Source organism: Gallus gallus, chromosome 6 (genome assembly GCF_016699485.2).
Source record: "Gallus gallus isolate bGalGal1 chromosome 6, bGalGal1.mat.broiler.GRCg7b, whole genome shotgun sequence".
NCBI lineage: Eukaryota > Metazoa > Chordata > Aves > Galliformes > Phasianidae > Gallus > Gallus gallus.
This window is the reverse complement of record NC_052537.1, coordinates 29737238-29748495: the sequence shown is the minus strand read 5'-3', so window position 1 is coordinate 29748495 and position 11258 is coordinate 29737238. Positions and strand designations below refer to the sequence as shown.

The 11258-nt window shown below is 38.9% G+C and overlaps 1 protein-coding gene across 1 annotated transcript in view; it reads left to right on the top strand.

The window, feature by feature from the left end:
* Positions 1 to 89: 89 nt before the first annotated feature.
* The window catches only part of HSPA12A (heat shock protein family A (Hsp70) member 12A), an 88721-nt gene continuing 77552 nt past the window's right edge, over positions 90 to 11258 (top strand). The window contains exons 1-2 of the mRNA XM_025151747.3: positions 90 to 254; positions 4459 to 4506. The gene's annotated coding sequence lies outside the window, so the exon portion shown is untranslated. The remainder of the gene's footprint in view (positions 255 to 4458; positions 4507 to 11258) is intronic.

Sequence of the window (11258 nt, the reverse complement as noted above, 5' to 3'; positions counted from 1 at the left end):
CGCAGCCCGCTGCTCTCGCGAGACTGGCGGGGCCGCCCCTCGCGGCCGTTACCCCGAGGCGGGAAAGCCCTGAGAGGCGGCGGCGTCCCGGGCACCTGCAGCGGGTGGCGGGCTGCGGCTGGCCGCGAGGCAGCGCTTTGTGTGGGCTGCAGCTGCCCTTGAGGCTTTGCAGCGAGCGCGTTGGTTGTGCTGTTTCTTTGCCTAAAACCGTGGGCTGCCTGCTTGCTCCTTCCTCTGAGGCTGGTTATGAGCAGGTATTGTTTAGTTTTAAAAGTCTTCGAACAACAGAATTGAGTAAGATTATCATCCTGAAAGAGAGACAGATTATGGTCTGTGAAACGTCTGGTGAGGATAACGCTGCAAAATGCGCCGGTAGCTCCGCTGTTGCCTTTAAAAGCCCTTTACTTTCGATGAAAAGAAACGTTTCACAACCTAAATGATCATTTTTAGTCTGCGATTTCCTACAAAAACTTTCACTTTGTTATGCTGCCCATTGGTAATTTTGTTGAAGTAACTGAAAATGGAGATACTTAAAAAGCTGTTAGCCGCGCGCTTCCTCGGCTCTAAAATCAATACGTGTGGACCTCTGCTCATTGTGCGTTTGCTTCTCTGGGCTGGGTGATAATGAAGAAAAATCCCCACTGAATCATTTTCTTTTCCTTTCACATCCTTCAGAAATAACATGGTGCCTCTCCAGAGAGTTAAACCCTCTTCTTCTTCTTTTTATTTTTTTTCCTTTCAGCTTTTTCCTCTGGGGAGGTTTCAGAACTGGCACTAGCCATGCCCTAAAGGGAGTGGAAAGAGAATGTGTGGTGAGGCTTTCCTGGCTCGGAGCAGCTCAGCGTGGTGTCTTCTGCTCCTTTATATCATCGAATGGCCTGGGTTGAAAAGGACCACAATGACCATCGAGTTTCATTCTCCCCCCCCCCCCCCCCCCACTATGTGCGGGGTCGTCAACCAGCAGACCAGGCTGCCCAGAGCCACATCCGGCCTGGCCTTGAATGCCTCCAGGGATGGGGCATCCACAGCCTCCTTGGGCAACCTGTTTCAGTGTGTCACCACCTTCTGTGTGAAAAACTTCCTCCTAATGTCTAACCTAAGCCTCCCCTGAAGAGTCGCTCAGCTGGGTGTGATATGAGGAGTGGGTTCAGACCTGTGTGGCACATGGCTTGGCCCACAGCATTCTCATTTAGTTAAATGTTTGTGTGGGAATGCAGTTCTTGAGGTAATGGTGTTTGTGCGGTGCTTGGAGGGCACCAATACTTGATTACTGGGTAATATGATGTGGTTTGGGGGTGCTGCCTGCTGCTGGATTTTGGTTTTCTTTAATTCTGTTTCGCACCTTCTGCTTTTTAAAGAGTTCAGAGTAAAATGTGGAGAAACTGTTGTTTGTGGCTGCGTGGGTATTGATCAACATTCTGGGAAGAGAAACTTGTCAATTTCCCTTGCTAGTTTTAGGAAAACAATGAATCAAAGCCAGTTGGTAGTCACTTTCTACAATAACCTTGCATTCTGTTTAAATTCACCATTTGAAATACTACCAAGGATTCCAAGTATTTATCACTTTTGCTCCACAGTCAAGTGAACGTTGCATGAATTATTGGCATAGTTGTGTAATTTCCATTAGCAGTAATAGGAGCTGTAAGCATGTAAAAGGAGGATGGCTTATCCTATGATCCGTCCTATTATGAAGTATTTAACTGATTAGTTAGGGTGCTGCAAGCCACTTCATACCATCGGTGAACTCTCTGCAACCCCATTATCTTCATTAGGCTTGTGTGGGTGTAATTAATTGGTGTTTAGTTAACAGTTGTGCTGAATGAAAAGAATTTAGTTCTATTTCTCTTAGTTTTATTGGCCCCGTAGTGCTAACAGGCTAAAGTGTAATTAAGAACTCACTAATCAAAGTGCATGTAGCAAGCTCTAAGGAACTCACAGGTGAGGGAAAAGCATGTGATTGGTGTGGATCTGTCCTTTGCCAAATGAGCAGGTACAAATGATTCCCTGTGGTAGTTCTTTTTCAGTTTTGAATTACAAAGATGATTCAGTTATATAGCATGTGAGTTTAAACAATACCAAACGACAAGCGCTGCCATTATCCCTTTCCTAGGGGTGTCCAGTAACACTGTAGTGTGATGTCTTCTTAACTGATTTCTACTCAGAATGTTTACAGTTATATAGAACTTCGATTAGATAGAAAAATCAATTTTTTACTCCTTTCCAGAGAAGCCATATGTAAATTTTTATCTCCATTTGATTTTGCTGTAACTCCTTTGTCAGGAGATACATTATGATCAGCTGCTCCTTGTTTATGATACTGTATTCTGTGTGTTACTTTGTTTCCACAAGCTGCTTTATGTCTGGCTTGAGTCTTGTAGGAATGGTTATCAGAGTACTGCCAGGCATGCTAAATCCAAGTACAGTATTGCAAGCCTACGTGTTGCATAAAGGATATGATTTTTGCCAGTCTGGAATGTTGCTATAAAGGCATAAATATATCCCTTAAATCAATTAAGATCATGGTCTCACTGCCGTCCGTGTTCTTGTAGGTTTTCACGGAGGAGTAATGTGTGCTTATTACACTGGCAGCGTTCTTTGAAGTCAAGTCTGAGTGCCTAAAAACTGCATGGCATTTTCAGTGAAATCAGGATTGTCATTTTATCTTGGCAATACAAATACCCTTACACAAATATATTACTGGTTTCAAGGCATCCTCATTTCTTAAAAAGGCTTTTTAAGGTTCTTCTCTTTACATGTAAAAATAATTCTAGTGTTGTTGGTTGTTTTTTTGTTGTTGTTGTTTCATTTTGTTTTTTGTTGTTTTTTTTTTCTTTCCAATTCTTAATATTCTGTATAGGGCAAACGTAAGTAACAAAGTTGAATACAGTTTTATGTAAAGGACTAAGACAAGGCCTGGGTCGTAGGATGGAGCTAAGCATAACACTTAGGTTGGACTTTCTGTCCAGATAAAAGTTATCCAAGAACATCTGCGATGTGTCTAATAGATATTAGGAAATATATGTTAACAGTTTAGCTTGTGGGATGTTTCTTTATTTTTTTCCTCTGGTATTGTTATTTTAATTTCCAGAATACTCGTATAAGTAAGTGTTCATTTGCCTTGAGTAATTGTTCTCCGCTCCAGTGGTTACTTCAAGTTGAGTGGGTTTTGGTACTAATTTATTTCTGAAGTTGGAGGATTCTTCCCGTGGGTCTGTGTGGCTCATGCTGTGCGAGGGTGAGCCAGGCCTTCTCCAGAGGAGGCCACAGACCTGCAACATGGGAGCTGATAGGCTTTCGTTTATCATTCCAACTCTGAAGGTAATTCAGTATGTGTAGTACTTCAGGTCAAGTCTTTCAGCTGATTTTTCGGTTTACAAAGATTGTCCTCAAATTTCTGTGATGTAACTGGTTTTTATAGTGTAGGTTATTTTTTGTATTGTGCCACTTCTTGATGAGTGCTTTGATTGTTTTACTGCATGGCATCAGGAGTTCACTACATGTTTTCTTTGTGCGTGCAGTTTGAAGTGCCCATTATGAATTTTAAGACATTATTGAAGCCTACCTATTTCCAGGGTGCTGACATGATGGATTATTAAAGATTTTTGTCAGTATATTTTGAATAGGATACTCTGAAATGTTAGTACTCTTGTGAATATTTACAGAGTTAAGATGTTATTGGGCTTTGTATAACCCGTATGCAAACACTTTCTATGGCATAAAAAGAAGAGTGTTCATGCATCAGTTATTGTGTATGAGTTACTGATACAATTTTATAGGTCGTATGGCAAGCTGGCCATGCTGCATTTCGTACTTAGACAAAGCAGTGATCAAATTCAGAGGTGAGTAGAGATCTGGAAAGCAGGAGCATCTACTTAGGTTTTGTAGGTCTAGGGAAGAAAAAACTTTTACATAAATCAGTGGAATCTATTCCTTCATCTCTTTATTATTATTATTTATTTATGGTCAGAATGGTTTCCTTGGATGTGCTGTGGTTGTTTTTTTTTAATTTTTAATTTTTGTATTTTTTATTTTTATAAATCTTTCTGTTTTCAAAAAACATTGCCAAAGTTATTTTTAATCTGAATTATATTTTAGCTTTACCCTTTGGGTTTTCCTCTTTCTGTTAAGAATCTCATATTTTATATTGGATTGAAAATCCCTTACATTTTCTCAACCATAGTAGAAGCTTTACTTGCAGTTCCAAGTACAGAAAGTTTTGGGATGGTTGGAGGCAATCTGTTTCTGAATGCAGATCAAAGGCTTATATGGTTGAGAAGCTGAACTAGTGCAGGTTATCTGTGGGATACATGAAAATTAAAGTTTTAAATCAGATTTACATAGAAGCTTGTAATAGCTGAAGTGTGAATATTGTGATGAATGAGAAATAATGTTAACTGAATTCTCAAGTCCTGTAACTTGCTGACAGATTTTAAGAGAAGCTGCTCTGTTTCTTTCTAGGAAAAGGGAAGCTGATAGAAGAGGAGTTTAAGGAGAACAAATAAAAAGGTAATTTTCACATTACTGTTTAGAACTGAGGCTTTTCTATGTCCTGTATTTTTTTTTCAACACATTTTTTTGGGACCAAACTGAGTATGGAAGAAAAGGAAGAATGGCATTTTTTTCCCCATGATATATCTCCTGATTTTTGCAACCTTAATCACTTGGGGCATGTCTTGAACTTTTAACCTTCTTTCTCCAGCAGTGATGCTGTGAATAATGGACTCTCCTGCTTGACACATAACTAGATTGCAGTTCAAAGTGGATGTCACAAACACTATTGCACCATCTGGAACAAAAGCTTGACCTATCATTTTGGGATAAGCCCACAAGATTATATGAATTTATAACTGACTTTATGTTTGTATTAGAGATACCAAAACTAGTGCAATTGTAAAAATAGTTTTTGAACAATTTTTGCCTCTCCTGATGGTATTTTTTGCACAAAACACCCAAATTTTCAGATCTCAGATGAAAGTGAGTGGGGGGAACCCCACGCCCCCCATAAGTGTTAACAATTTCCCATGAGGCCAGGGAAATGCTGTGTTCATTGCAACATTAAAATTCTGTTTCCTTCTATTTCTGTTATTGCCATTATTACTTTTAACAGCTTACTTCAGTTTGAGACTTTTTCAATAAAAAGAGAGAAATATTTTTCCTGCATACTCCTGGAAAAAGTAGTAATAAAAGAAGCTGGATGCAAACTGAAAAGCTTTTGAAAATGTACCTCCCGAAGAATACACAGTGTTCACAGTTCCTTGTAAGATACCCAGTTACAAATTTGAATAATGTCCTGCTGATACAGTGAAATACATCTTCTTTTGAAGGATAAATTTACTGAAAGGCATTACTGTTTGAGTGTGTACTCATCAACAAAATATTGTTTTGGTAAATTCTGTGTGCTGATAGAATAATACTAGAAGCTAGTTGTGTGGCCTGACTCAAAGCACTGATTTGGAGAGAGCTCAAACACCTTTGACTTTCCTCAGAAGTCAATGAGACTTAATAAATCTGTAGCATTTCTTATGAAATGGCTTGAAATTGGGTGGAACTATGGACATGAGGTCAGTCCAGTGGTTTGCCATTTGTGTCTTTTAAGGAAAGAAGGGACTATTGTAGAAACAGTACGACATGGAGAATAGTTTGACTTTCTCTTCTTTATTACCCTCCATCAGTTATTTGTATAGATTGATAAAATAACCCCAGGCCTTTTCCAATCTGAAGAGTTCCAGCTCTCTCAGTTTCTCTCAATATGAGAGATGCTCCAGTCCTTTAATCATCTTTGTGCACTGTGCTGAACTCACTCTAGTAACTTCATATCTTTTTTTGCATAAGTTGCGTGCATGGAAATTGCAAAGACATATTTGATGATGCCAGTGTAAGAAAGATTCGATGGTTTGATGGAGTATAATTGGAACTATGCTTAAGAATAGAATTCAGTATCAGGCTCTGGGTTTCTACCAGGATTTATAAAAAAAAAAAACCCTGTGTGTAAGTCACTGAAAATATTACAGACTCATTCATTACATGTAGCATTGATAGGAATGTACCTTTAACTCTGATACAGATCTTCTGTTGTCTAGTCTCCATTTCTTACAAGAGCTACTAAGAGCAACATGAGAGGAGAAACTGATAGAAATAATTGATAGAAGTTCCTCTAGAACTGGAGGAAGATAATGCATCTGCAATTGTACATTTTGCGAAATGCATGTAGAGCAATGAAAAAGACAGTATGGAAAACATATCAGTAGAAAACAATCAGTACACCTAATGTGTCCAAACAGCCATTATGAAAACTGCCACTTTCCAGAGCAAGGAAAGAGGATATGTTTGTTATTAATGCTGATATCTACCCATCAGGCCAAGAGTAATACCCAACCTGCACAACTGTATTTGTCAGAGTTGTTTAAAAAACATTTGCTTTTTGCCTTTGCCAGTTTACTGATACTTGGCTTCTCTGTCCATTTGTGAGGGGGGTAACCGTCCAATACGCACAATCTAGAGCACCTCTGGCAATGCATGCTCTGTTTCAATAAGTAACCATGAAATTATTTTGAGAAGTGCCTGTTCTATTTTAAAGTTAAATGAAATCCTAGCGCTTATATTTTTAGAAGCTTAAATCCTCAACAGACTATCAGATCATTTACTCTTGACCTCCCATGTATACCAAGCTCTGCATTGTTTTTTTTTTTTTTTTTTTTTTGCATGTGATTTAAAAGATTAAACAGTTTCAGTTTTAATTTGGGAATAATTGCTGCCTGCTTGCAGCATAATACCTTAATAAAGAGCATAGCTCTTAATTAAAAATTTTATATCTTTTAATTACGTATTCTGTGAGCATTGACTGTAACAGGCAAGAAAATGAGCATAGGAACATCTTACATTCCCTGGCTACTTGTCAGAAGATAGTAGAGCTTTTCTTTTGTGTTTTCTGCTTCTGAACAGTCATTTTCCAGGGCTGCCATGAAGTGTTTGTGAAGCTACTGCGCCAGCCTGCCCTGTGATGGGAGTTCATTCAAAGGCCATGTTGTTTCAGGACAAGCATCAGTAGCAATTACCACTTCCAGCTTTTCTCTGGAAGTGTGAGTTTTTGCCAGGGGCTCCAGAGTCACTCTGCTAGCTTAAGCTTCAGACAGGAAGAAAGATCGGTTATTCTTAGTTTCCTCTGTCAGTTCTTAATCTTTAAATTTTAGATAGAAATTGTACTCTCAGTGACTAGTTGTGGGGCTGTATATTTGAGAAAAAAAAAAAAAACATAGCTGTTGCAATTATTGAATTTTCAAATTAAACTTGTAAATAAGGATAGGAGGAAACTATTTCAGGCATCTGCTCTTTACTTCATTGCTGCTCTTTACTTCATTGCTACGGAGCATTACATCATCCAAGAAATTTTTAAAATAATTTTGAATGAGTTATATGGTGGACTTTACAAACTCCTGCTTAGTTTCAATGGATACCTTCACTAGAAGTCACTCAGCTCATCAGCAGAACCATGACATTAGTTCCAGCATAGGAGTTCAGTTTTTGAAATGTTTAACATATAAACCACCTGTGCATGTGGTTCTCTGCTTCATGCAGTTAAACCAGTCTAAGTCTGGTTCACTCATTTCGCAAGCTTATGACCTGGATCTTTCCAGATATTCTTTTCAGTCAAGCTGATTGGTGTGCGATACTATGTAAAACAACCACCACGTAGTTGCCTATGTTGGAGGTACTACCAAAGAATAAAGAATTTCACTGCAGTGATGACTCAGCACATGAATAGCTTATAATGATCCGGTTCTCTGACCTTTTCCCCAGCCTCTAAGAAGCTTTCAAAAGCTATTTATTCTTTATGGAATTTGTGATCTAAAAAAAAAAAAACAAGGACTTGACAGCTGTGTTTGTGATGGTGTATTATTGATAGTACATGGAGATGTATAAAAAAAAAATCATAAAATGAGAAAAGATGAGATTTTGTGCAGTTTTTCAGATTTTTGTTCTGATTAAGTTTTTACAAATACGGACTTTTTTGCCTATTTGCACAGTCAGCCAAATAAATTGTGATCTTAATTTTGTACCAAATCTCTAAATCTTATATACTAAAGTGATGAAAATGATGATGCCTTTGGGTGCAATCTTGAATCAGTGCATAACATCACTGAGCTTTTGTTGTAAGTTACTGCATGTTTCAAATGAAGAAAGGAATTAAATATGGTCTCAAGATATTTCTGTTGTTTTGATTGTTGTTAGAATCAGAGTGTCAATATGGCATTTTTTATAAGCTATTGCTTTGTAAAGCTATGGAGCAGGGCAACACAAAATGTGGTCTTATCTGAATAGTTGTTAAGTCACTGTAAGCAAATGACTGATTTGAAGGGGATTAAACTCACGGCACTATTCAGTAACTACACCTACTTCTTCAGGCCACTCCAGGTTTTCCATAAGGGCCTTTTGCATATGTACAACTTTTTAAGGTTGAAAAGAAATTACATCAGTCTGGTTTTGAGAAATGGAATAGGAAATGGGGAAAATGTAGAAGAGGCAATTATATAATATTATTCCTCAAAGCTAAAAGAAATAACACATTAATTCAATGTAAATGGGAAAAATATGTCCTGTGTGAATTGGTGTTTGTTTGTTCTTTAGCTTTAAAAAATAGTCATGAAAACATAAAATATGTGAAAGTGGTCCTCATAAAGCACATTCATCCACAAGAGCTGGCCATGGCAAGCTTACTCTATATGCCCAGATACATCCATATATGGGAGCTGCTGCTTTTTTGCCTCCTTGTTCTTGAACTTCACTAAGAGCTTTCAATTGCTCTGACATTTTCAGCCAAGGAAGTAATAGTTGTTGCTGAGCAGTATTCTACAACCAATTATCTGATCATTGGAGCAATCTTCGCTAGAAAGGAACCAATACGATCAAGTTAAATCATTACAGAAAGGCAAGAGAAACAAGGAGGAACAAACCAAGAAAAAGGGGCTCATCTCATTAACGGGTGCCTATGCTGCGGGCTTCGGAACAGCGTACAATGAAGTTAGCATGTAAGACAAAGCTGTAGAGTCGCCTCCTGTAGCTGTTGACAGGTCTGAATCCTCTCTTCAGAGCCCTTTGTGGCTGTAGTGTGAGGCACCTGCAGAAAATGTGCCAAAACTAGGCAGGGAGCATGAGCTTTTCAATAGGCTGTCACCTCTCTCTCCCTTCACCCACCCCTCCGGTTCTCAGCAGGAGAGGAGAAGCCATACTGAAGAACTAGACTGGAAAATAGTCATGTGATGGGAAAAGGGGTCAGATATAGACACCTTACTGTTACCAACTTTCTGTGCCTTTTACTATTCAGCTTCCTCAACCATTCCTGAACATTTACTCTCTTTGCCTAATACTGCTTTTAATCTAATGCTTCTAAACAACTGCATTATGAGGACAGGCAAGCCACCATCTGATTACTGTCAGCAAGTGTATTTTTTTATGTTTATGTTTTCCTATTTCTGCTCTGTAAAGGAAGATACAGATTTTGTTTTCGTTAACAGACTGATAAACAGTGATTTGAGTACTGCCGAAATTACTACTGACTTTATTTTACGGGTGAGTCGGGGGATCAAGCCAGGCTTCCTCCATGGATTTCTAGACTTGGTCTTGTGCTTTAACAGTCTGTATTTAAAAGTCCGAGTTGTTTTAATGTTTCTAGAGTGGCCTATGCATGCTTTTTTAAAAGGAGAATGAATGCACTTCTGTACATACAGGCACAATAAGAACTTATATGGAATAATCTTGAAGAATCTTCAAAGGAGGGAGTTTTAAGCATTCTGAAAATGGTCTTTGTGTGTCTGAGCATATTCACATATATACATTGTACCCATGTAACATTTTTTGTTTTCTCTTCGTGTACAATCTTGTTATTGTGCACAGATGGTATTATTAGTGCAAGGGGCTCAGAGTCCTAATCAACCCTTTTTATACCCAGCACAAACACCAGATTTCTGAAAAGAAACTCGGTGGATTAACAGTGGTTGTATCTGCACTCCAGAGTACAAGTTTGCCTTGGTGTATCCTCACTGTGGCATTTTGCATACAAAACTTGGCTCCATCTCAGTCAGAGGTCAGAAGATGTGTGAAGTATCAGATATACTCATCTGTATGAACAAATAACTTTTCATGTGCATATAGCTGCCAGTAGTGACTCAGTTAAGGTAGGTCTTTGATATGCCTGAGTGATATTTTTTGATAATGTTCTATCAAAAGTAAAATGAAATTATTTGAAGAAATGTTAGGGAAACAGGAGGACAGAGTACCCTTAGACATTCATCCTTACATGTTGCTGAAATGTTTGATAGCACCAGCAGGGAGCTGCAGACCTACTGGATTAGGTACCTATATTCCTTTAACAGAAAAAACAAGTTAGAGCAATCAGATGAATATGTGATTGTGTATCTCTTTATTCCAGTATGAGTTATGCATACTTTCCCTTTCTGATGTCCCCTGAGGCACATTGCAGGTAAGATCGCATTTAGTTGTTTGTTCACTCACCAGCACACTCCCCAAAAGGCAAAGGTTTGTGTCTGATTGTTTAAGACCTTGCTTCTGCTTTGAACATGTCTAGTTCCCTTGGAAAAACATTCTCCACGTCCCCATCCCCCTTTAGAGAAAACAAGTGAACTATTCATGCAAAAAAGTGTGTGTGTGGTTGGGAGAGTGGGGGGGCGTGCAATGCCACCGACAAACCCTATTGAAATGCATTGGCTGTTCATTTACATTCACACTTTTTTTAATAAAAATGTTAACTAATGATGTTAAATGCTTTGCCAAAGGTCCTGGCGGGTCAGTAGCCGAAGTGCCATTTCTGCCTAATTAGGGCTCTTGTGGCAGCCCAGGGGCCTCCTGATGCAGTGGGTGACAAGCCAGGAGCTGACAGCTTCAATCGGCTCCAACAGGAAGGTTGGGCTGGTCATGTTTTCTAACTCAGCCAGGTGTTAGCTGAATGCAGGGGGGGTCTTGGCCAGACCTGAGCATTCGTTTGATCTTCCTTTCTTTCACTTGCTCTATTTTGAGCTCTTCCCTTTGCCTGTCCCGTCTTGTGTCAAGGTCAAGAATGAGCTTGACTAAATCAGCAATTTCATTTATCTTAGGGAGATCATTAGCAGTCCTTCTCTCTCCCCTCCCCACATAAACCTTAGGCACTGGTGCAGAAACAGCACTGGTTCTGTAAACCAGGCACTGAGTAGTACAAATATAGAAAGATATAAAAAGGAATACAGATCCTCCCATAAATAAAAACC